At 44.5% G+C, this 21,714-nt stretch overlaps 1 protein-coding gene and 1 pseudogene across 1 annotated transcript in view; one reads left to right on the top strand and one right to left on the bottom strand.

Annotated features, from left to right (window-relative positions):
- Positions 1 to 12,516, top strand: part of LOC139265490 (forkhead box protein F1-like) — a 35,407-nt pseudogene extending 22,891 nt beyond the window's left edge.
- Positions 1 to 21,714, bottom strand: part of LOC139266142 (protein diaphanous homolog 2) — a 403,303-nt gene that overhangs the window by 296,174 nt on the left and 85,415 nt on the right. The window lies entirely within an intron of this gene.

Here is a 21,714-nt window from a genome sequence, read left to right as displayed (position 1 = left end):
ACCAGTACAAACCGGACAGTCTGCACCTGGGCAGGACCGGAACCAATGTCCCAGGGGGAGTGTTTGCTCGTGCTGTTGGGGAGGAGTTAAACTAATATGGCAGGGGGATGGGAACCTATGCAGGGAGACAGAGAGAAATAAAATGGAGGAAGTAGTAAAAGATAGAAAGGAAAAAAGTAAAAGTGGAGGGCAGAGAAAACCAAAGCAAAGACCAAAAAGGGCCACATTACAGCAAAATTCTAAAGGGGCAAAGTATGTTCAAAAGACAAACCTGAAGGCTTTGTGCCTCAATGCGAGGAGTATTCGGAATAAGGTGCACGAATTAACTGCGCAGATAGCAGTTAATGGGTATGATGTAATTGGCATCATGGAGACATGGCTCCAGGGTGACCAAGGCTGGGAACTCAACATCCAGGGGTATTCAACATTTAGGAAGGATAGACAGAAAGGAAAAGGAGGCAGGGTGGCGTTGCTGGTTTGAGAGGAAATTAATGCAATAGAAAGGAGGGACATTAGCTTGGATGATGTAGAATCGGTATGGGTGGAGCTGCGGAATACCAAAGGGCAGAAAACACTAGTGGGAGTTGTGTACATACCACCAAACAGTAGTAGCATCAAAGAAGAAATAAGGGATGTGTGCAATAAAGGTACCGCAGTTATCATGGGCGACTTTAATCTACATATTGACTGGACTAACCAAACTGGTAGCAAGGCGGTGGAGGAGGATTTCCTGGAGTGTATTGGGGATGGTTTTCTGGACCAATATGTTGAGGAACCAACTAGAGAGCTGGCCATCCTAGACTGGGTGATGTGCAATGAGAAGGGACTAATTAGCAATCTTGCTGTGCGAGGCCCCTTGGGGGAAGAGTGACCATAATATGGTAGAATTCTTTATTAAGATGGAAAGTGACATAGTTAATTCAGAAACTCGGGTCCTGAACTTAAGGAAAGGTAACTTCTACGGTAAGAGGCGTGAATTGGCTAGAATCGACTGGCGAATTATACTTAAAGGGTTGACGGTGGATAGGCAATGGCAAACATTTAAGGATCACATGGATGAACTTCAATAATTGCACATCCCTGTCTGGAGTAAAAGTAAAACCGGGAAGGTGGCTCAACCATGGATAACAAGGGAAATTAAGAACAGTATTAAATCCAAGGAAGAGGCATATAAATTGGCCAGAAAAAGTAGCAAACCTGAGGACTGGGAGAAATTTAGAATTCAGCAGAAGAGGACTAAGGGTTTAATTAAGAGGGGGAAAATAGAGTATGAGAGGAAGCTTGCCGGGAACATAAAAACTGACTGCAAAAGCTTCTATAGATATGTGAAGAGAAAAAGATTAGTGAAGACAAACGTAGGTCCCTTGCATTCGGATTCAGGTGAATTTATATTGGGGAACAAAGAAATGGCAGACCAATTCAACAAATACTTTGGTTCTGTCTTCATGAAGGAAGACACAAATAACCGTCCGGATGTACTAGAGGACAGAGGATCTAGTGAGAAGGAGGAACTGAAGGATATCCTTATTAGGCAGGAAATTGTTTTAGGGAAATTGATGGGATTGAAGGCTGATAAATCCCCAGGGCCTGATAGTCTGCATCCCAGAGTACTTAAGGAAGTGGCCCTAAAAATAGTGGATGCATTGGTGATCATTTTCCAACAGTCTATCGACTCTGGATTAGTTCCTATGGATTAAAGGGCAGCTAATGTACCACCACTTTTAAAAAAAGGAGGAAGAGAGAAAACGGGTAATTATCGACTGGTTAGCCTGACATCAGTAGTGGGGAAAATGTTGGAATCAATCATTGAGGATGAAATAGCAGCGCATTTGGAAAGCAGTGACAGGATCGGTCCAAGTCAGCATGGATTTATGAAAGGGAAATCATGCTTGTCGAATCTTCTGGAATTTTTTGAGGATGTAATTTGCAGAGTGGACAAGGGAGAACCAGTGGATGTGGTGTATTTGGACTTTCAAAAGGCTTTTGACAAGGTCCCACACAAGAGATTGGTGTGCAAAATCAAAGCACATGATACTGGGGGTAATGTACTGACATAGATAGAGAACTGGTTGGCAGACAGGAAGCAGAGAGTCGGGATAAACGGGTCCTTTTCAGAATGGCAGGCAGTGATTAGTAGGGTGCTTCAGGGCTCAGTGCTGGGACCCCAGCTCTTTACAATACACATTAATGATTTGGATGAAGGAATCGAATGTAATATCTCCAAGTTTGCAGATGACACTAAACTGGGTGGCGGTGAGAGCAGTGAGGGGGACGCAAAGAGGGTGCAGGGTGACTTGGACAGGTTCGGTGAGTGGGCAAATGCATGGCAGATGTAGTATAATGTGGATAAATGCGAGGTGCATCCACTTTGAGGGCAAAAACACAAAGGCAGATTATCTGAATGGCGGCAGATTAGGAAAAGGGGAGGTGCAACGAGACCTGGTGTCATGGTACATCAGTCATTGAAAGTTGGCATGCAGGTACAGCAGGCGGTGAAGGCGGCAAATGGTATGTTGGCCTTCATAGCTAGCAGATTTGAGTATAGGAGCAGAGAGGTCTTACTGCAGTTGTACAGGGCCCTGGTGAGACCTCACCTGGAATAGTGTGTTCAGTTTTGGTCTCCTAATCTGAGGAAAGATGTAATTGCTATTGAGGGAGTGCAGCGAAGGTTCACCAGACTGATTCCAGGGATGGCTGGACTGACATATGAGGAGAGACTGGATCAACTGGGCCTTTATACACTGGAGTTTAGAAGGATGAGAGGGGATCTCATCGAAGCATATAAAATTCTGATGGGACTGGACAGGTTAGATGTGGGAAGAATGTTCCCGATGTTGGGGAAGTCCAGAACCAAGGGACACAGTTTTAGGATGAGGGGTAAGCCATTTAGGACTGAGATGAGGAGAAACTTCTTCACTCAGAGAGTTGTTAACCTGTGGAATTCCCTGCCGCAGAGAGTTGTTGATGCCAGTTCATTGGATATATTCAAGAGGGAGTTAGATATGGCCCTTATGGCTAAAGGGATCAAGGGGTATGGAGAGAAAGCAGGAAAGGGGTTCTGAGGGAATGATCAGCCATGATCTTACTGAATGGCGGTGCAGGCTTGAAGGGCCGAATGGCCTACTCCTGCATCTATTTTCTATGTTTCTATGCCACAAAAAATGGCTGTGTGGTTGACAGTGAGGAGGAAAGCTCGAGACTGCAGGAAGATATCGATGAACTGGTCAGTTGGGCAGAAAAGTGGCAAATGGAATTCAATCCAGAAAAGTATGAGGTAATGCATTTCAGGAGAAGCAACAAGGCAAAGGAATACACAATAAATGGGAGGATACTGAGAGGTGTGGACAAGAGGGATCTTGGAGTATATGTCCACAGATCGTTAAAGGTACTAAGACAGGTCGATATTGAAAGCTTTCCTTTATTAGCTTGTAACTTAATTAGGAGGGGGAAAATAGGGTATGAGAGTAAACTTGCAGGGAACATAAAAACTGACTGCAAAAGCTTCTATAGATATAGGAAGCGAAAAAGATTAGTGAAGACTAATGTAGGTTTCTTGCAGTCAGAATCAGGTGAATTCATAACGGAGAACAAGGAAATGGCAAACCAACTGAACAATTACTTTGGTTATGTCTTCACTAAGGAAGACACAAATAACCTCCAGAAAATACTAGGGTTCGAGGGTCTCGCGAGAAGGAGGAACTGAGGGAACTCCTTATTAGTCTGGAAATGGTGTTAGAGAAATTGATGGGATTGAAGGCTGATAAATCCCCAGGGCCTGATAGTCTGCATCCCAGAGTACTTAAGGAAGTGGCCCTAGAAATAGTGGATGCATTGGTGGTCATTTTCCAACATTTCATAGGACTCTGGATTAGTTCCTTTGTATTGGAGGGTAGCTAATGCAACTCCACTTTTTAAAAAAGGGAGAGAGAAAACGGGGAATTATAGACCGGTTAGCCTGACATCAGTAGTGGGGAAAATGTTGGAATCAATCATTGAGGATGAAATAGCAGCGCATTTGGAAAGCAGTGACAGGATCGGTCCAAGTCAGCATGGATTTATGAAGGGGAAATCATGCTTGACAAATCTTCTAGAATTTTTTGAGGATGTAACTAGCAGAGTGGATAAAGGAGAACCAATGGATGTGGTGTATTTGGACTTTCAAAAGACTTTTGACAAGGTCCCACACAAGAGATTAGTGTGCAAAATTAAGGCACATGGGGTTGGGGTTAATGTATTGACACGGATAGAGAACTGCTTGGCAGACAGGAAGCAAAGAGTGGGAATAAACGGGTCCTTTTCAGAATGCCAGGCAGTGACTAGTGGGTTACTGCAAGATTCAGTGCTGAGACCCCAGCTATTTACAATATAAATTATTTAGACGAAGGAATTGAATGTAATATCTCCAAGTTTGCAGATGACACTAAGCTGGGTGGCAGTGTGAGCTGTGAGGAGGATGCTAAGAGGCTTCAAGGTGACTTGGACAGGTTAGGTGAGTGGACAAATGCATGGCAGATGCAGTATCATGTGGATAAATGTGAGGTTATCCACTTTGGGGGCAAAAACAGGAAGGCAGATTATTATCCGAATGGTGATAGATTAGTAAAAGGGGAGGTGCAACGAGACCTGGGTGTCATGGTACATCAGTCATTGAAAGTAGGCATGCAGGTACAGCAGGCAGTTAAGAAAGCAAATGGCATGTTGACCTTCAAAGCGAGAGGATGAGTATAGGAGCAGGGAGGTCTCGCTGCAGTTGTACAGGGTCTTGGTGAGACCACACCTTGAGTATTGTGTGCAGTTTTGGTCTCCTAATCTGAAGGAGGACATTCTTGCTATTGAGGGAGTGCAGCGAAGGTTCACCAGACTGATTCCCGGGATGGCAGGACTGACATATGAAGAAAGATTGGATCAACTAGAATTTAGAAGCATGAGAGGGGATCTCATAGAAGCATATAAAATTCTGATGGGATTGGACAGGTTAGATGCAGGAAGAATATTCCCGATGTTGGGGAAGTCCAGAACCAGGGGTCACAGTCTAAGGATAAGGGGTAAGCCACATAGGACCGAGATGAGGAGAAATATTTGCACCCAGAGAATTGTAAACCTATGGAATTCTTTACCACAGAAAGTTGTTGAGTCCAGTTCGTTGGATGTATTCAAAAGTGAGTTAGATGTGGCCCTTACGGTTAAAGCTATCAGCGGGTATGGAGAGAAGGCAGAAGTGGGGTACTGAAGTTGCATGATCAGCCATGATCATATTAAATGGTGGTGCAGGCTCAAAGGGCTGAATGACCTGCTCCTGCACCTATTTCCTATGTTTCTAGCTGAGGCACAGAATATAAGAGCAGGGAAGTTGTGCTGGAACTAAATACCACACTAGTTAGGCCACAGCTTGAGTACTGCGTGCAGTTCTGGTCACCACATTACAAGAAGGATGTGATTGCACTAGAAAGAGTGCAGAGGAGCTTTACGAGGATGTTACCAGGACTAGACGACTTTAGCTATGAGGAAAGACTGGATAGGCTGGGGTTGTTTTCCTTCGATCAGGAGGCTGAGGGGAGATTTAATTGAGGTGTATAAAGTTATGAGGGGCCTGGATAGAGTGGATAGGAAGGACCTATTTCTCTTAGCAGAGAGGTTAATAACTCGGGGGCATAGATTTAAAGTAGTTGGTAGAGGATTAGAGGGAAATGAGGAAACATTTGTGCACCCAGAGGGTGATGGAGTCTGGAACTCACTGCCTGAAAGGGTGGTGGAGGCAGAGACCCTCATCACATTTAGAAAGTACTTGGATGTACACTTAAAGAGCCGTAATCTACAGGGCTACAGACCGAGTGCTGAAGGTGGGATAAGGCTGGGTAGCTCTTTTTCGATCGGCAGACACAATGGGCCGAATAGCCTCCTTCTGTGTCGTAATTTTTCTATGATTCTATAAGGCAACAACGCTGATAGAGTTTGCACTTTTCCTAATCTATTCAAGACGTTGCTGGCAACATAGGAAGAATGTAAATCAGTATACAAATATGTGCCGGTTGAACCTCTCTAATCCAGCACTCTGTGGTGGCAAGATCCCTGGTCTGGCATCATTCCCGGCGAGGGGTCACGACCCGCGCTGTGTCCAGTTTCATCAAGTTGAGTAATTTAAAAAAAAATAGTATGGATAGTAAGAAAGATGACAGGGAAACGCCGATTGCTGAATTTGCACAAATCCCTAAATGCGATAAAGCACTTGGGTGCCCACGAAAGCCGATTCCTCTAAACAGCGCAGACATCAACCAAAGCAAAACAGGTTGAAAGCTGCCACAGATCTGGGACACAAACGACAGTGAGCGGGAAGGCGGCCCTCAGGCCCAGTTTCATCGTTGCTGCCTCCTCCCAACAACTAGTGCCCCGAGCTGCCGCTCACCTTTTTGATGTTGGTCTTGGAGGCCGGATGGAAATCCTTTTTATACATGAAATTGGCGAATGATTTCCCCATGTCCACGGGAACCGCTTCACAGCCGTCACGCCTGAAATGGTTCAGGAGGAGCTGCGTGTTCCCATAGGGATGGAACGAGGCACGACAGAGCCAGCGGGAGCACTGCCAGGTCAGAGAGGAGGTGAGGGCTCGACCGGGTGTCAGGTGAGGAGATCTTCGTGTTTATTTAAACCGGGTACTGCTGACAACGTTGCTGGTTGGGTCGCTGTCAGACCTCTGTGATGGAATCAGCCACCTCCACTACCAAAACTAAGAAAACACACGCTGGCATACAGCGCCCCGAGAAGCCACCGTATTCCTACATAGCCCTGATTGTGTTGGCTATCCAGAGCTCTCCCACCAAGAGGCCGACTCTCAGCAAGATCTATCAGTTCTTCCAGAGGCGCTTCCCCTTTTTCCGAGGCTCCTACCAAGGCTGGAAGAACTCTGTGCGTCACAACCTCTCCTTGAACAAGTGCTTCATCAAACTGCCTAAGGGCCTGGGCAGACCTGGAAAAGCCCATTACTGGACCATTGACCTGGCCAGTGAGTTCATGTTTGAGAAGGGCTCCTTCAGGCGCAGACCAAGGGGCTTTCGCAGGAAATGCCAAGCCCTTAAACACATATACAGCATGATGAACAGATTGGGGTTCACCACAACCCAGAGACCTATAACTTCCAAAGGTGAAGAGCACCCATCACCTGCGCCAACGCCCTTTCTATAGATAGTAGCATCAGCATGATGAATGGACATTTGCCCAGCAACTTTGACGGGATGGGTATACCGGGACATTCTGCCTCTCACCCCTCAGCCAACAATGGTCACTATATGGGAAACTGTACAGGATCTTTAGTCGGAGTCTACCCCAACCATGTCGACAGCTCACTGCCCGCGTTGCCCTTGCTGACCGGTGATGGGGTGATGGAGCCGCACTCCATGTACGCTACCTTGGCTTCAGCATGGGCTCGTTCGGCCTCCGCGCTGAACAACGGGGCTCCTTACATCAAACAACGGCCCCTCTCCCAGTGCAACCAGTCGATGAATCTCACTTCCAACCTGCTAGCACACTCCCTGGATCAGTCCTATTTACATCAAAATAGCCACAACTCAGCCGATATACAAGGTCCGGAGCCCATGGTACTACGGTTACAGATTAGCAAAAATAGCTTTTGTAGGAAGCAATTCTAAAACTTTGCTGACAGTGGGATTTTTAAGTCTGGGGTCCGGGGTCAACGTCACCTCCCGTGGTCCGGCAAATTCTCTGGTCCGGCACAGGTCAGGTCCCGAGGGTGCTGGATTGGAAAGGTTCAACCTGCAGTAACAAAAACCTCTAGAAAAGAAGGAAAATGTTTTGCCATGTTTGAGTTGTAATATAGGTATGGCTTCTTTGTTACTGTTTGCCACTTTATGTAAAGTTCTCAGTGCTGATAAATGGGACACTGTTTAACCAAGTTTTACTTTGGTGTTCTTTACCCATATTCTGTCGTGCTTTTGCCTCCACTAATGTTTCTGCATCCCTAAACTTTCATCACAGTCATTATTATGGGATGCTATCACATTTATCACTATCACATTGAGCATTTTGATTCAAAAGCTATCTGATGATGCAAATCACTATTAGTATCATCATAAACAGTCCTTCGAAATCAAGGAAGTCTTGCTTCCACTCGAAAAAAGTGAGCTCTCGGGTTCAATCCGGGAATTACAGTCTCCGTCACAGGTGGGACAGACAGTGGTTGAAGGAAAGGGTGGGTGGGGAAACTGGTTTGCCGCACACTCCTTCCGGTGTTTGCATTTGGTTTCTGTATGTTCTCGGCGACAAAACTTGAGCTGCTCAGCGCCCTCCAGGATGCTCTTCCTCCACTTAGGGTGGTCTTTGGCCAGGGATTCCCAGGTGTCGCTGGGGATGTTGCACTTTATCAAGAAGGCTTTGAGGGTGTCCTTTAAACGTTTCCTCTGCTCACCTGGGGATCGCCTACCTTTGAGTAGTTCAGAGTACAGTGCTTGCTTTGGGAGTCTTGTGTTGAGCATGCGAACCATGTGGCCCGCCCAACAGAGCTGGTCGAGTGTGGTCAGTGCTTCGATGCTGGGGATATTGGCTTGATCGAGAACACTGACGATAGTGCGTCTATCCTCCCAGGGGATTGGCAGGATCTTGCGGAGACATCGTTGGTGGTATTTCTCCAATGATTTGAGATGTCTACTACATATGGTCCACGCCTCAGCCATACAGGAGGGCGGGTATCACTACAGCCCTGCAGACCATAAAGCTTGGTGCCAGAGTTGAGGGCCTGATCTTCGAACACTCTGTTCTTTTGGCGACCGAAGGCTGCGCTGGCGCACTGGAGGTGGTGTTGGACCTCATCGTCGATGTCTGCCCTTGCTGACAGTAGGCTCCCGAGATATGGAACTTGATCCACATTGTCCAAGGCCGCGCCGTGGATTTTGATGACTGGGAGGCAGTGCTGTGTGGTGGGGTCAAGTTCGTGGAGGACCTTTATCTTACGGATGTTTAGTGTAAGGCCTATGCTTTCATATGCTTCGGTGAAGATGTTGACGATGGCTTGCAGTTCAACCTCTGAATGTGCGCAGATGCAAGCGTCGTTCACGTACTGTAGTTCAACGAAAGAGGATGGGATGGTCTTGGATCTAGCCTGGAGGTGACAGGTGAACACGTTCCCACTGGTTCTATAGTTCAGTTCCACTCCAGCGGTGGGTTTGTTGAGCGTGAGATGGAGCACTGCAGCGAGGAAGATCGAGAAGAGGGTTGGCATGATGTCGCAGCCCTGCTTGACCCCAGTCCAGACGTGGATTGGGTCTGTGGTGGATTCGTTGGTCAGGATCACGGCTTGCATGGCGTCATGTAGCAGGCTAAGGATGGCGATGAAGTGGTGGAATGGTTTGTGTCCTTGCAGACACAACATTCCATTTTAGTTTTGTCTGTATAAAAGATCCTCGTTCTAAATCTTGATGTATTCCGTGCCTAATACATTTTTTTCTAGGGCACAGTGTGCTCTGCACTGAAAAGCAGCTCACAAAACCATGATTTCAATGTAATAATAATAGTGTTTCCAATCTTGTGATTTTTCACATAGCTATTAGGCTCTTCTGAAAGGATACAGTAGTTTGTAATGGCATTATTGTAACAATGAGGGCAATGAAATGTATAGAAGTAAAATACGCTAAAAATATGAATCAGGTGTATTTCTTTCCCTCTTCATTGAAGATAGCATGTTCATTTTCAAAGAAAAACAGCCTCAAGAATAAAAGAAACCCACTCTAAAATATCCTGCAGGGAAAAAAAATGTACTTAGTCTCTATATACAACACAGTCCAGCATTATAGCCTGTGGAAGTGGCGACCTGGTGGATCCAGCACTTACTCAAGAAACTTGAACTTTCCAGTCAAGGTCGGAACACAGATTATCTACAGTTTACAGACCCAAAAATCAACGTGCAACCATATTTAACAATTTATTGCTTTAATATTTCTCGTTAATTTATCATAGAATAGAGGTGCAGTGGAGTGTAATTGTGCCTTGCCATGACAAATGAAACTCAAGTTCAATTCTCTGTCACTGGGCTCCTGATTTTATCCATTCTACTGTGATGAAATGGTAAGCAGAAGTCAGGCGTTTATCAATAGGGAAGGCAGTATAATTCAGAGGGAAAGCTGTCCTTCGGCAACATATGCACACATCCAAGTCACGAACTGAGATCAGTATTGGCAGACTAGGGATTAGAACGCTCACACTCTGGTAACAGCCAGTGCATTGTGTTGGAGAGGGAAGGTGGGTGTAAAGAGAGTTTGCTCTCAAATTGTTCAATAAAACAAATTTTATACAATATCAACAACTTGTATTTATATAGCACCTTTAAAGTAGTAAAACGTTCCAAGGCGCTTCCACAGGAGTGTTATAAGACAACAAATTAAATTTGACACCACGCCAGATAAGAAATTGCGGCAGATGACCAAAAGCTTGATCAAAGAGGTAGGTTTTAAGGAGCATCTTAAAGGAGGAAATAGAGGAAGAGAAGTTTAGGGAGGGAGTTCCAGAGCTAAGGGCCAAGGCAGCTGAAGGCACGGCCACCGATGGTTGAACGATTATAATCGGAGATGCTCATAATAAATAAAATATCACTACTTTGGTAAAACTCTCAGATTTAATGAAGCCTGAACCACACATCTTGCTGCACCAGATCAAGATGAAATGGTCAAACTGAATATTCCTTTGTTATCTACATATCAAACAGTAAAAGGATGTTTGTAACTTAAACAGCTGGCCTCTGATTACCTATCTAAAATCTTTCCTTCAGTCCTGCTTAACAATCTGTCAAATTAAATTTTAAATGATTTATGAATAAATATGGTGTGAATATTCATAAGAATTTATTTAATTATACATCCTGCAAGTCAATTTGAGTGAATTAGCTATCTTTAAACTAATGAAAAATTATTAACAAACACTATAAATAGTTATACGCATGTTGTTAAATCTTTTTATGTCACTGCAGATTCATGTAAGCTCAATCTGAAATATGTGCATTGAGCAAAAGTATTCCATTGCAGCTCATTCTCTACAGGTAAAACACATGGGGGCTGAAATTCAGGCACGCCAGAAACCTGGCACACCTACGATTTCTTACCGCCGTATGGGAAGAGGTCGACTCCTGATTAATATTCAGGTCTTTGTTGTTTTTTTTCAACAAGGATGTCGGTCATAATAGGGGCGGAAGTGCAGCAGTAAGTGCTGGTGAGCGGCGGTAAGTGCTGGAGAGAGGCAGAAGTTGGGTGGGACAGAGACTCTGCCGCTGTCACTCAGCGGTGGAGAAGTCAGTGCGCGTGTGCGTCACCACATCTCTCCCCTCATTTAAAGGGGAGGGAATCGGCGATTTTGTCGGTTCGGCCACTGGGGCCACCAGGGAAGGTTTTGGCTGGGCCAGCTAAGGAAAATAGGTCCTTCCTATCCACTCTATCTAGGCCCTTCATAATTTTATACACGTCAATAAGGTTTCCCCTCGGCCTCTTCTGTTCCAAAGAAATCAAACCCAGCCTGTGCAATCTTTCCTCATAGCAAAAATTCTCCAGTCCAGGCAACATCCTCGTAAATCTCCTCTGTACACTCTCTACTGCAATCACATCTTTCCTGTAACGTGGTGACTAGAACTGCATGGAGTACTCTAGCTGTGGCCGAACTAATGTTTTATACAGTTCAAGCATAACCTCCCTGTTCTTATATTCTATGCCTCAGCTAATAAAGGCAAGTATTCTGAATGCCTTCTTAGCCACCTTATCTGCCTGGCCTGCTACCTTCACGAATCTGTGGACATGCACTCCAAGGTCCCTGTGCTCCTCTACACATCACCGTGTCCTACTATTTAATGTGTATCCCATTGCCTTGTTAGCCCTCCCCAAATGCATTACCTCACACTTCTCTGGATTGAATTCCATTTGTCACCGTTGTGCAATGATTGGCAAGATGTGCTGCAAAGTAACCCGAGTGCTTAAAGGCTCCTGCTTGAGCATGTTTATTCAACAAAGTCAAGAAGGATGGTTCCCAGTGCCCAAAGGATTTTGGGCAGATATTAAATACAGATGATGTCTACAAAAGTTCAAGTTTGTAACAAACCATTAAACTGCAACAAAGCCAAGGATTCAAAGCCTTATGTTGGCTGCTTATGGAGAAGAGGATCTAAGTACACCCTCAGAGGAGTGCCCTTACAGAGGAAAGTTCACAGGTCTGGTATTGCAACATGTCAGAGGCATTAAACATAATGGATATGAAGCTGTTGATGTAATTTTTCCTTGCTGCTTGGCTTAATCCATGGAGAATAATTCTACAAGATTTTGATAGTAGAACTTACACATACAAGATTCATATGATAGAGTAGACATGGTTTGTGAATGATGAGTTTAAACATTTACCTTCAGGTATGCTTATGAAAATGAATACATGAAAGGTAAACGGGGGCCTGTCATTAGTGGTCAAGAGCTTAAAGAAAAAGTATCTGTCATGTATGAATTAAATCAATACTCATTTTACATCATGTTAGTTGCCTAATCTTGCAGTTCCATTTAATTTAATCGTCCAATGTTATTAAAATTCACTCCATGCGACACGGATGATAATTTCTAGAAAGACCGCTAATATTGCCTTGTTAAAGACAAATCGTGTTTAACTAACTTGATCGAGTTTTTTTGATGAGGAAACAGAGAGGGTTGATGAGGGCAATCCGGTTGATCGTGAATATGGACTTCCAAAAGGCATTTAATAAAATGCCACATAATAGGCTTGCCAGCAAAGTTGAAGCCCACGGAATAAAAGGGATAGTGGGAGCCCACGGAATAAAAGGGATAGTGGCAGCATGGATATGAAATTGGCTAAGTGACAGGAAGCAGAGTAGTGGTGAATGGTTGTTTAATGGACTGGAGGAAGTTTTTACAGTGGTGTTCCCAGGGGTCGGTACTAGGACCATTGCCTTTCTTGATATCTATTGATGACTTGGACTTGGGTGTACAGGGCACAATTTCAAAATTTGCAGATGACACAAAACATGTAAGTATAGTGAACAGTAAGGAGGATAGTGATAGACTCTATTCTAAGTTAGTTTGGAGTAAGTTTTCACTGCCGAAACTTTGAAAACAGGCGTAAGTGGCCGGACACGCCCCCTTTTGAAAAAAAAATTCTGTTCCAAAGTGAAACTGTTCTAACTGACTAGAACTGGAGCAAACTAAATGCCTAGAATTTGAATTTCTAAGATACTCTGTTCTACACCAGTTGCTCCAAAAAATCAGGAGCAACTGAGGCCAAAACTTGGGCCCAAAGAGTGCAAAAGCAAGGAAGTTATGATGAACCTTTATAAAATACTGGTTCGGCCTCAACTGGAGTATTGTGTCCAATTCTGGGCACCACACTTTAGGAAGGATGTGAAGGCCTTAGAGAGGCTGCAGAAAAGATTTACAAAAATGATTCCAGAGATGAGGGACGTTAGTTACGTGGACAAACTAGCGAAGCAGGGGTTGTTATCCTTAGAGCAGAGAAGGTTGAGTGAAGATTTGATAGAGGCCTAGACAGAGTAGAGAGAGAGAAACTGTTCCCATTGGCATAAGAGTCAAGAACCAGAGGACACAGATTTAAGGTGATTGGCAAAAGAACCAAAGACGACAGGAGGAAAAACTTTTTACGCAGTAAGTGGTTCGGATCTGGAATGCTCTGCCTGAAAGAGTGGTGGAAGCTGACTCGATCGTGGCTTTCAAAAAGGGAATTTGATAAGTACCTGAAGGAAAAATTTGCAGGACTACAGGGAAAGGGCGGGGAAGTGGGACTAGCTGAAGTGCTCTTGCAGAGAGCCGGCAAGGGCACGACGGGCTGAATGGCCTCCTTCTGTGCTGTAACCATTCTATGATTCTAAAGAGTGGCGAGACATAAATGATAGAGGTCTAAGAACAGCTAGTCACGAACTGAAGTTAGATTCTTAGAAGTATTTTTTAAATTACCTGGCAACATAAATCATTTGATTCAACGGGCTACAAGTTTTGTTTTGACAAACACAGGGATAACGGATTGTAGTGGGACTAGAGTTTAGTGAGATACTTGAAAATTAGTCTGTAGCAAGGATACTTCAAATGCAAAGTGAACATCTATAGTATCTCTTGTGTCAGCAAATGGATTTTATTTCTGCATGTGTGTAACATGACTATTTTTGACAAAAATGTAGAAGGTATCTACAAAATATCCCTGTGTTTGTCAAAACAAAACTTGTAGCCCGTTGAATCAAATGATTTATGCTGCCAGGTTCATTAATAATTAAAAAAAATACTTCTAAGAATCTAACTTCAGTTCGTGACTAGCTGTTCTTAGACCTCTATCATTTATGTCTCACCACTCTTTAGAATCATAGAATGGTTACAGCACAGAAGGAGGCCATTCAGCCCGTCGTGCCCATGCCGGCTCTCTGCAAGAGCACTTCAGCTAGTCCCACTTCCCCGCCCTTTCCCCGTAGTCCTGCAAATTTTTCCTTCAGGTACTTATCCAATTCCCTTTTTGAAAGCCACGATCGAGTCAGCTTCCACCACTCTTTCAGGCAGAGCATTCCAGATCCGAGCCAGCATGAAACAGCCCATAGTGCTGCTGACTTATTTGCGCTTTCCCCACAAACTTCTTTTTAAACTTATGCTCAATGATAGAGTCAGCTTCCATAGGCAAACACTGTGTGAACCAGAACCAGGGCTCAAGGAGGTTGCACAGATAGGGAGGTTATGGAGGGATTTGAACACAAGGATGAGAGTTTTAAAATTGAGGCCTTTGGTGGACTGGGAGCGTCAGCAAGCAGAGGTGATGGGTGAGTGGGACTTGGTGCGAGTTAAAACACGAGCAGTAGAGTTTTGGTTGAGTTGAAATTTATGGAGGAAGGGGAGGCCGGCCAGGAGAGCATTGGAATTGTCGAGTTTGGAGGTAACATCGATAAAAGTTTATTTGTATAGTTTCTGAAGTAATATTAGACATGAGCAAGAACAAAAACAAGTTAAGTTAGTTATAATACTTCACTTAAGAGTATCTATTTCACAATAATAAACGTTACTGTGTCTTAGCAGTTCTTTTCTCCGAGCCTGGAGAATGTGCCCAGATTTGGAAAATGTATGCAATGCTGAATCCCCATGATGTCCGGAAAGTCTCCTGCCCATTTAGCAGTACATTGTGAAGGGTGCTGAAAAACCTAGACTGCTAACCTGATTATATGGCGCTGTATATTTTGAAGTCAAACTACACAAACAGAAGATCTAAAAAAAAAGGTACCTTCACAATTAATTAAAACGGTCAATCAAAAAATACTATTCAAAGCCTCAAAATCATAGACTGTAGGAATAGGACGTCAACAGGCCTTTGATTAAGCTTTGAAACAATATCATCCTGGAGAGAAAGATGTGAATAGCAGGCTGTTTAATCTGTTTCTGATTCGTTACGACATCAACCTAGCCTTGATGTAGACTGCCCGTCTTTGTCATCTTTTAAATAGGATAAGAAAACTTCTAAATTCACAGATAATTCCATTTTAATGCAGATTTCCTCAAATGTAATTAGAAACATCATAGAAGAAAGGAAACCCAAGTTATACTATTTGAATCCTCACAGATCAGGAGCTGCAGTAGTGCTAACTTGGATGACAGGATGCATATTTCACACTTTATCTCATAGAGAAACACAGACACCTCTTCTAACAGCAGTCACATATGAAAAGTTTTAAATTGTTACAATACTGGCAAACCATAAAACCCAAGAAATATATGTAGAGATTCTTATGATCTACAGATTTGTTAGGTTGAAATATTTAGAGGTTCACATGCATATCTATTATATGTTAACATTGCTGAATGGGTTGGAGGCTGTTCAGAGAAGGTTCACTAGGTTGATTCCGGAGATAAGGGGGCTGACTTATGAGGATAGGTTGAGTAGGTTGGGCCGATACACATTGGAGTTCAGAAAAATGAGGGGTGATCTTATCGAAACATAAGATTATGAGGGAGTTTGACATGGTGAATGCAGAGAGGATATTTCCACTCATAGGGGAAACTAAAACTATGGGGCAGAGTCTCAGAATAAGGGGCCACCCATTTAAAACTGAGATGAGGAAGAATTTCTTCTCCAAGAGTTGTAAATCTGTGGAATTCTCTGCCCCAGAGAGCTGGGAGGCCGGGTCATTGAATGTATTTGAGGCGGAGATAGACAGATTTTTGAACGATAAGGGAGTAAAGGGTTATGGGGAGCGGGCAGGGAAGTGCAGCTGAGTCCATGATCAGATCAGCCATGATCTTATTGAATGGTGGATCAGGTTCGAGGAGCCAAATGGCCTACTCCTGCTCCTATTTCTTCTTAAAGATCCCATTTTGAATGCAATGCAACTGCCTGTCAGGCCCTATGAAAACAAAAATGATAAAAATGCCATGTATTGGCAGCACCAGTTATGGCTGTAGGTGCTGCTCTAAACAGCTACTTTCCATTAAAAAAAAAACAAATTTAATATTACAAACCAATTTTTGTGCACCATGCTGCAATTCCAGACACTGGCCGCCGAGTGGCTGTGCTGCGTCCCATCATTTGTAGCAGCTTTTTTCAGGTTGTCCAAATAACCTGCAGCACTCCTGGCTTCAGTCTCAGAAAGCCTGCAAATCCATTCCAGCAATGGTAAATGTACAATGGTAGAAACCCAACCCCCTTAGCCCAACTTCTCCTTTGGGACACAAAATGGTATGAATGAATATCGCTCAGCAATTCTCCTGATGATGCTCCCTCCCCTTGCTGAGACAGAAATCTGAGCCTGTATTTCATCACAGATCTCCACCACCCCCCTCCCCTCCATCCAACTCAGAGAACAAGATTGTACTAATGGAATGAAACCTGGAGTTCTCTAAAACTCCTCCCCAGTCGGAAGAAAATCTGAGCTACCCCTCCCAACTGAGGTAGCTTCCCAGCCTCCACTCCTGCCCTGTCTCTCACCCTCATGTTTTCTCCTTCCCATTACAATCTGCCTCCTCTCCCACCTGGGTTTAATTATCCCATTGCCCTTTAACACTGCTTGACTCTCATACTGTTGAAAGTGCAAAAATATTTCTCAGATTGTACACGTTTCAACACTTCTTTGGCAAAGGGTTATATAACACAATCGTAATAACTACTTCAGCATTGACAATGCCCATTTGTTAATGCCATGCATCTGTTCATTAATGGTGTCAGAAAGAAAGAGGTTGTTACAACACTAGTCCCTTACTAGTTGACCATTTCCCCCCATCAGATCCTTCAAGTTAAAATGCCCTTGTGACGTGCTGGGTCTTGACGTACTAGCTGAGCTTGCAGGTTTTGTTTGGAAACAAGCTGCAAAAGCTAGACACTTACAAAAGATTGAGAACAACTGAATAATGTTCAGAGACAAGACTAATATGTACGTAATTTTTAGACCCCAATTTATAGGGCTATAGATGTTAATTGAAGGATAAATGTTGGCCAGGAAACCAGGTGAACTCCCTTGCTCTTCAATAGTACCATGGGATCTTTTATTACCTCGTTTGAATGTCTCAACCAAAGGATTGCACCTCTGACATTGCAGCACATCACTGAAGTGTCGACCTACATATGGAACTTATCACAAATATGAATGGGAATACCCAGACTTTGATTGGCTGGGCCTGGCCCACGTGATCCCAGGGATGCTTGTGAAATGCCTGCGCCCCTGAGATATGTGGGCCTTTAGGCAGGCCTAAGGGTCGAGGCTAGGACTGCAAGTCACACAAATTTTCTTCAGGTTGTTGGCTTATGCCCACGGGAAGCCTCCGACCGCAATTTCTGCACCATTAACTCTGTGTCTCTCTTCACAGATGCTGCCTGACATGCTAAGTATTTCCAACATTTCCTGTTTTTATTTATGTAGTCAAGTCTTTGGATTGGAGCTTGGACCCGGAGTGATTACTGCCATTTGGTACCACTCTATCATTTTTGCTTCATCATTTTTCAACACAAATGTGTGTACTCACACAAGGGCAATTCACCCCCCTCGCCACCCTGATAGATGTTTTGTTCTGCAGTGCCCTTTAATAAAAGGAGACTGCATGTCAAAAGAATCAAACTATGCATCATCTTGCTCACTCTCATTTTATTACTACAAGAGTCTATGGTGAAAATTACATTCATTTGTTGGTTATGTCAGTGCTGCAAGTTTTGTTTCATACTCCAATAGTCAGCAACAAATTATAATTGTGGTTGGTTGTTGCTCATGTAACCCTTTATTGCAAAATATTTTGACACAAGTATGATTAAAGTAAATATGGAACTACATGCAATATTCACGAAAGGAAGATTAGCCTATACCCATTTAAGAGGAATAACTGTCATTGTTTAATATTTTATTTCAATGTTACTATTTCATAACATCTTGGTGACGCAGTTTCAATATATGAAGAATTAAGTAAAAGTTTCTATCAGTATGTAATACCTGGTAAAATACCCATTACTTATGTCAATCAGGTAGTCACAATATTGTATAAATAATGAATACATAAAATGATTTTCTTGACTTTCTACTGTGTCAGCAACATTCAAGATATGGTGGATCTGTTTTGGATAAATTTATCCTCTATTTAAAAAGTGCCCACTTTCACTCAGCAAGTAGCCATGGATCATTTCTCTAATGGCTTTTCTTTACCAAAAGTATTTCTATTAAAAGGGTACACAGTAGTAGATATGACAAGGCTATAAGCCTGGTTGTACTGACCTTCAATTGAGTGTGCATATGGAAGTACATCTGATTTATCCCCAGGAACATCAACAATTCAAGTTCAACAAATGATTCAGCAATGTAAATTTGTGACTAAAGGCTGATAATGCATACAAGGATATGATAACCGAACACTCCCTGGGATACAATGCTTTTCATGTTGCTGGAGAGTAGCGTTGGGGGCGGGATGAGGGGGTTGTGCCGGTGCGAGGGGAGAGGGGAGTGTGTGTCGGGGGAGGGGGAAGAGTGTGTATTTGTGGAGGGCAGCAGACCAGGGTTATGTTTTGAATATGGATAACTGTACTTGAGTTTTACTAAAGTACCTTTGAGAATAAGGAAACATTTATGCAGAACTTTCCCTCAGGAAAATAATTGGGTGTATGTGTTTCTGTGGAACTCTCAGGTTTGATTAACTTTTCTCTGCGTATTTGCGCTTCTGAATGTATTGAGGAACTGAGACTCCACATTGATTGCAACTTCATACAATAACGATGTAACCTGGTCAGTCTTTAATGGCTTCCAGAAGTCAAGATACAAAGGTGAAGTTCAGGTTATATACCGGGCCCAGCACAAATGTACCTATGACCCTAGGACCTCCGACGGTAGTGCCCCCTGTTGGTGGGGAGACCTTATGTACAGACATTACAATAACCAGTTAGCAAATATTTTGATTGGATTTTTAAAAAAATGACGAGGAATGTAGATTTCGATGTGCATAAGGCTATGGATATGGCTTGAACCTATAGTCTGTTAAAAATCAGAGGTTCAAGATGTATAAAACTGTCACGAAGAATGCTGTGTTTAAATCGTTGTTTTGAACTGGAGATGAAATGTCTCCCTCAGACTGGTACTAGATACTTAGAAATGCTAATGTTTTGGTACCCTGTTGAAATGTTATAGCATTCTGCATTATGACAACCATTATCTGTTGTTTTCAAGGTAAGACTTTAGCTTTGTTTATGTATCGTTGAGACAATTTGTTATAGACTCAGAATGGATGGCAGTTGAGAGAGTTAACAAACATTTGCTACGTCAAAGGAGGAAACACTCTTAAGCGAGCAGTTTTCTGCTGTGGCCTCAAGAGATCAGAGAGAGGATGTGGCCAAAAACTATAAGACACGAATTTGACAGGAAGAAACCCTGGGAAAGTATAAACAAAGAAAGACATGTGGCCAAGAACATGAAACATCTTTAAGGCGGGCTTTGACACAAGAATCGAGACAAAGAACTAGAAGCCTCATTGGGTATTAAGGTTTTAGGGGAACCGCTATAGGTCAAAAGGTCTCGTCAATATCCCATGTAAGGCCCACCCTGAAGAGGAGAATAAAAGTAGCCTCCTCAAGGTTGTCCACACAAACGGCATGAGGGGAGAGTGAAGCAGAGGCTGGGCTGGTCGAACACTCTGAGTGATCCAATGCTTTACCGAAGGAAGCTCTAGACAAAGAGAAAGCCAGGGAACTGCTTGCGTGCACCAGCTGTTTGTCTGATCGGATCGGTATCAGCTACTTGTTACAAGTCATATAGTTTGCTGTATAATGTGTTATATGGGGGCCATGTTTCGGCCTGAGTTGCTCCTGTTTTTTTGGAGCAACTGGTTTAGAATGGAGTATCTTAGAAATTTGAATTCTCGGCATTTTGTTTGCTCCAGTTCTAGTCAGTTAGAACAGTTTCACTTTGGAACAGAATTTTTTTTCCAAAAGAGGGCGTGTCCGGCCACTTACACCTGTTTTCAAAGTTTAGGCAGTGAAAACTTACTCCAAACTAACTTAGAATAGAGTAAGTGAAGATTTTTGTACGTTCGAAAAAACCTTGTCTACACTTTAGAAAATCAGGCGCAGGTTACAAATTAGGTGTAGGTAGGGAATTGGGTGGGGGGGATGGGGGTTGGGGATTTAAAGGGAAGTTTACAAACATTAAGCACTTCAGTTTTACAAATAAAGAGCCATCATCAATAATAAATGATAAATACATCAATAAATCAATCAAAAAAAATTAATAAAAAATAAAAAAAAATTAAAAATCAATAAAACAAAACATTTTCTACTTACCGACTGCAGCACCGGGAGTCCTCCAACAGCGTGCTGGGATGGCCCCCCCCCCCAGTATGTCTCTATCTCTCTCTCTGTCTGTGAGTGTGTGTCTCTCTCACTCTGTGTTTCTGACAGCGAGGGGAGGGAGAGAAGGGGGGGAGACGGGGGGGAGGGGGGAAGAAAAGGGAGAAGAGGGGGGGAGGAGGGAGGAGGAGACGGGGGGGCGAGGAGACGGGGGGGGCGGAGACGGGGGGGGGGCGAGGAGACGGGGGGGGCGAGGAGACGGGGGGGGCGAGGAGACGGGGGGGGGGGCGAGGAGACGGGGGGGGGCGAGGAGACGGGGGGGGGGGCGAGGAGACGGGGGGGGGGCGAGGAGACGGGGGGGGGGCGAGGAGACGGGGGGGGGCGAGGAGACGGGGGGGGCGACGGGGGGGGGCGAGGAGACGGGGGGGGCGAGGAGACGGGGGGGGGCGAGGAGACGGGGGGGGGCGAGGAGACGGGGGGGGGCGAGGAGACGGGGGCGAGGAGACGGGGGCGAGGAGACGGGGGGGGGGCGAGGAGAGGGGGGGGCGAGGAGAGGGGGGGCGAGGAGACGGGGGGGCGAGGAGACGGGGGGGGCGAGGAGAAGGGGAGGGGAGGAGAAGGGGGGGGAGGAGAAGGGGGGAGGAGATGGGGGGAGGAGATGGGGGGGAGGAGATGGGGGGGAGGAGATGGGGGGAGGAGATGGGGGGGAGGAGATGGGGGGGGAGGAGATGGGGGGTGAGGAGAAGGAGAGAAGGGAGAGAGGATGGAGGGAGGGAAGGAGGGAGGATGGAGGGAGGGAAGGAGAGAGGATGGAGGAAAGGAGAGAGGATGGAGGGAGGGAAGGAGAGAGGATGGAGGGAAGGGGAGAGGGAGGGAGGGAGAGAGGAGGGAAGGAGAGAGGAGGGAGGGAGAGAGGAGGGAGGAAGGGAAGGAGAGAGG

The sequence above is a fragment of the Pristiophorus japonicus genome, chromosome 6, assembly GCF_044704955.1.
Source record: "Pristiophorus japonicus isolate sPriJap1 chromosome 6, sPriJap1.hap1, whole genome shotgun sequence".
NCBI lineage: Eukaryota > Metazoa > Chordata > Chondrichthyes > Pristiophoridae > Pristiophorus > Pristiophorus japonicus.
Note: the sequence above shows the minus strand (reverse complement) of the source record. Positions and strands in the feature narration are given on the sequence as shown.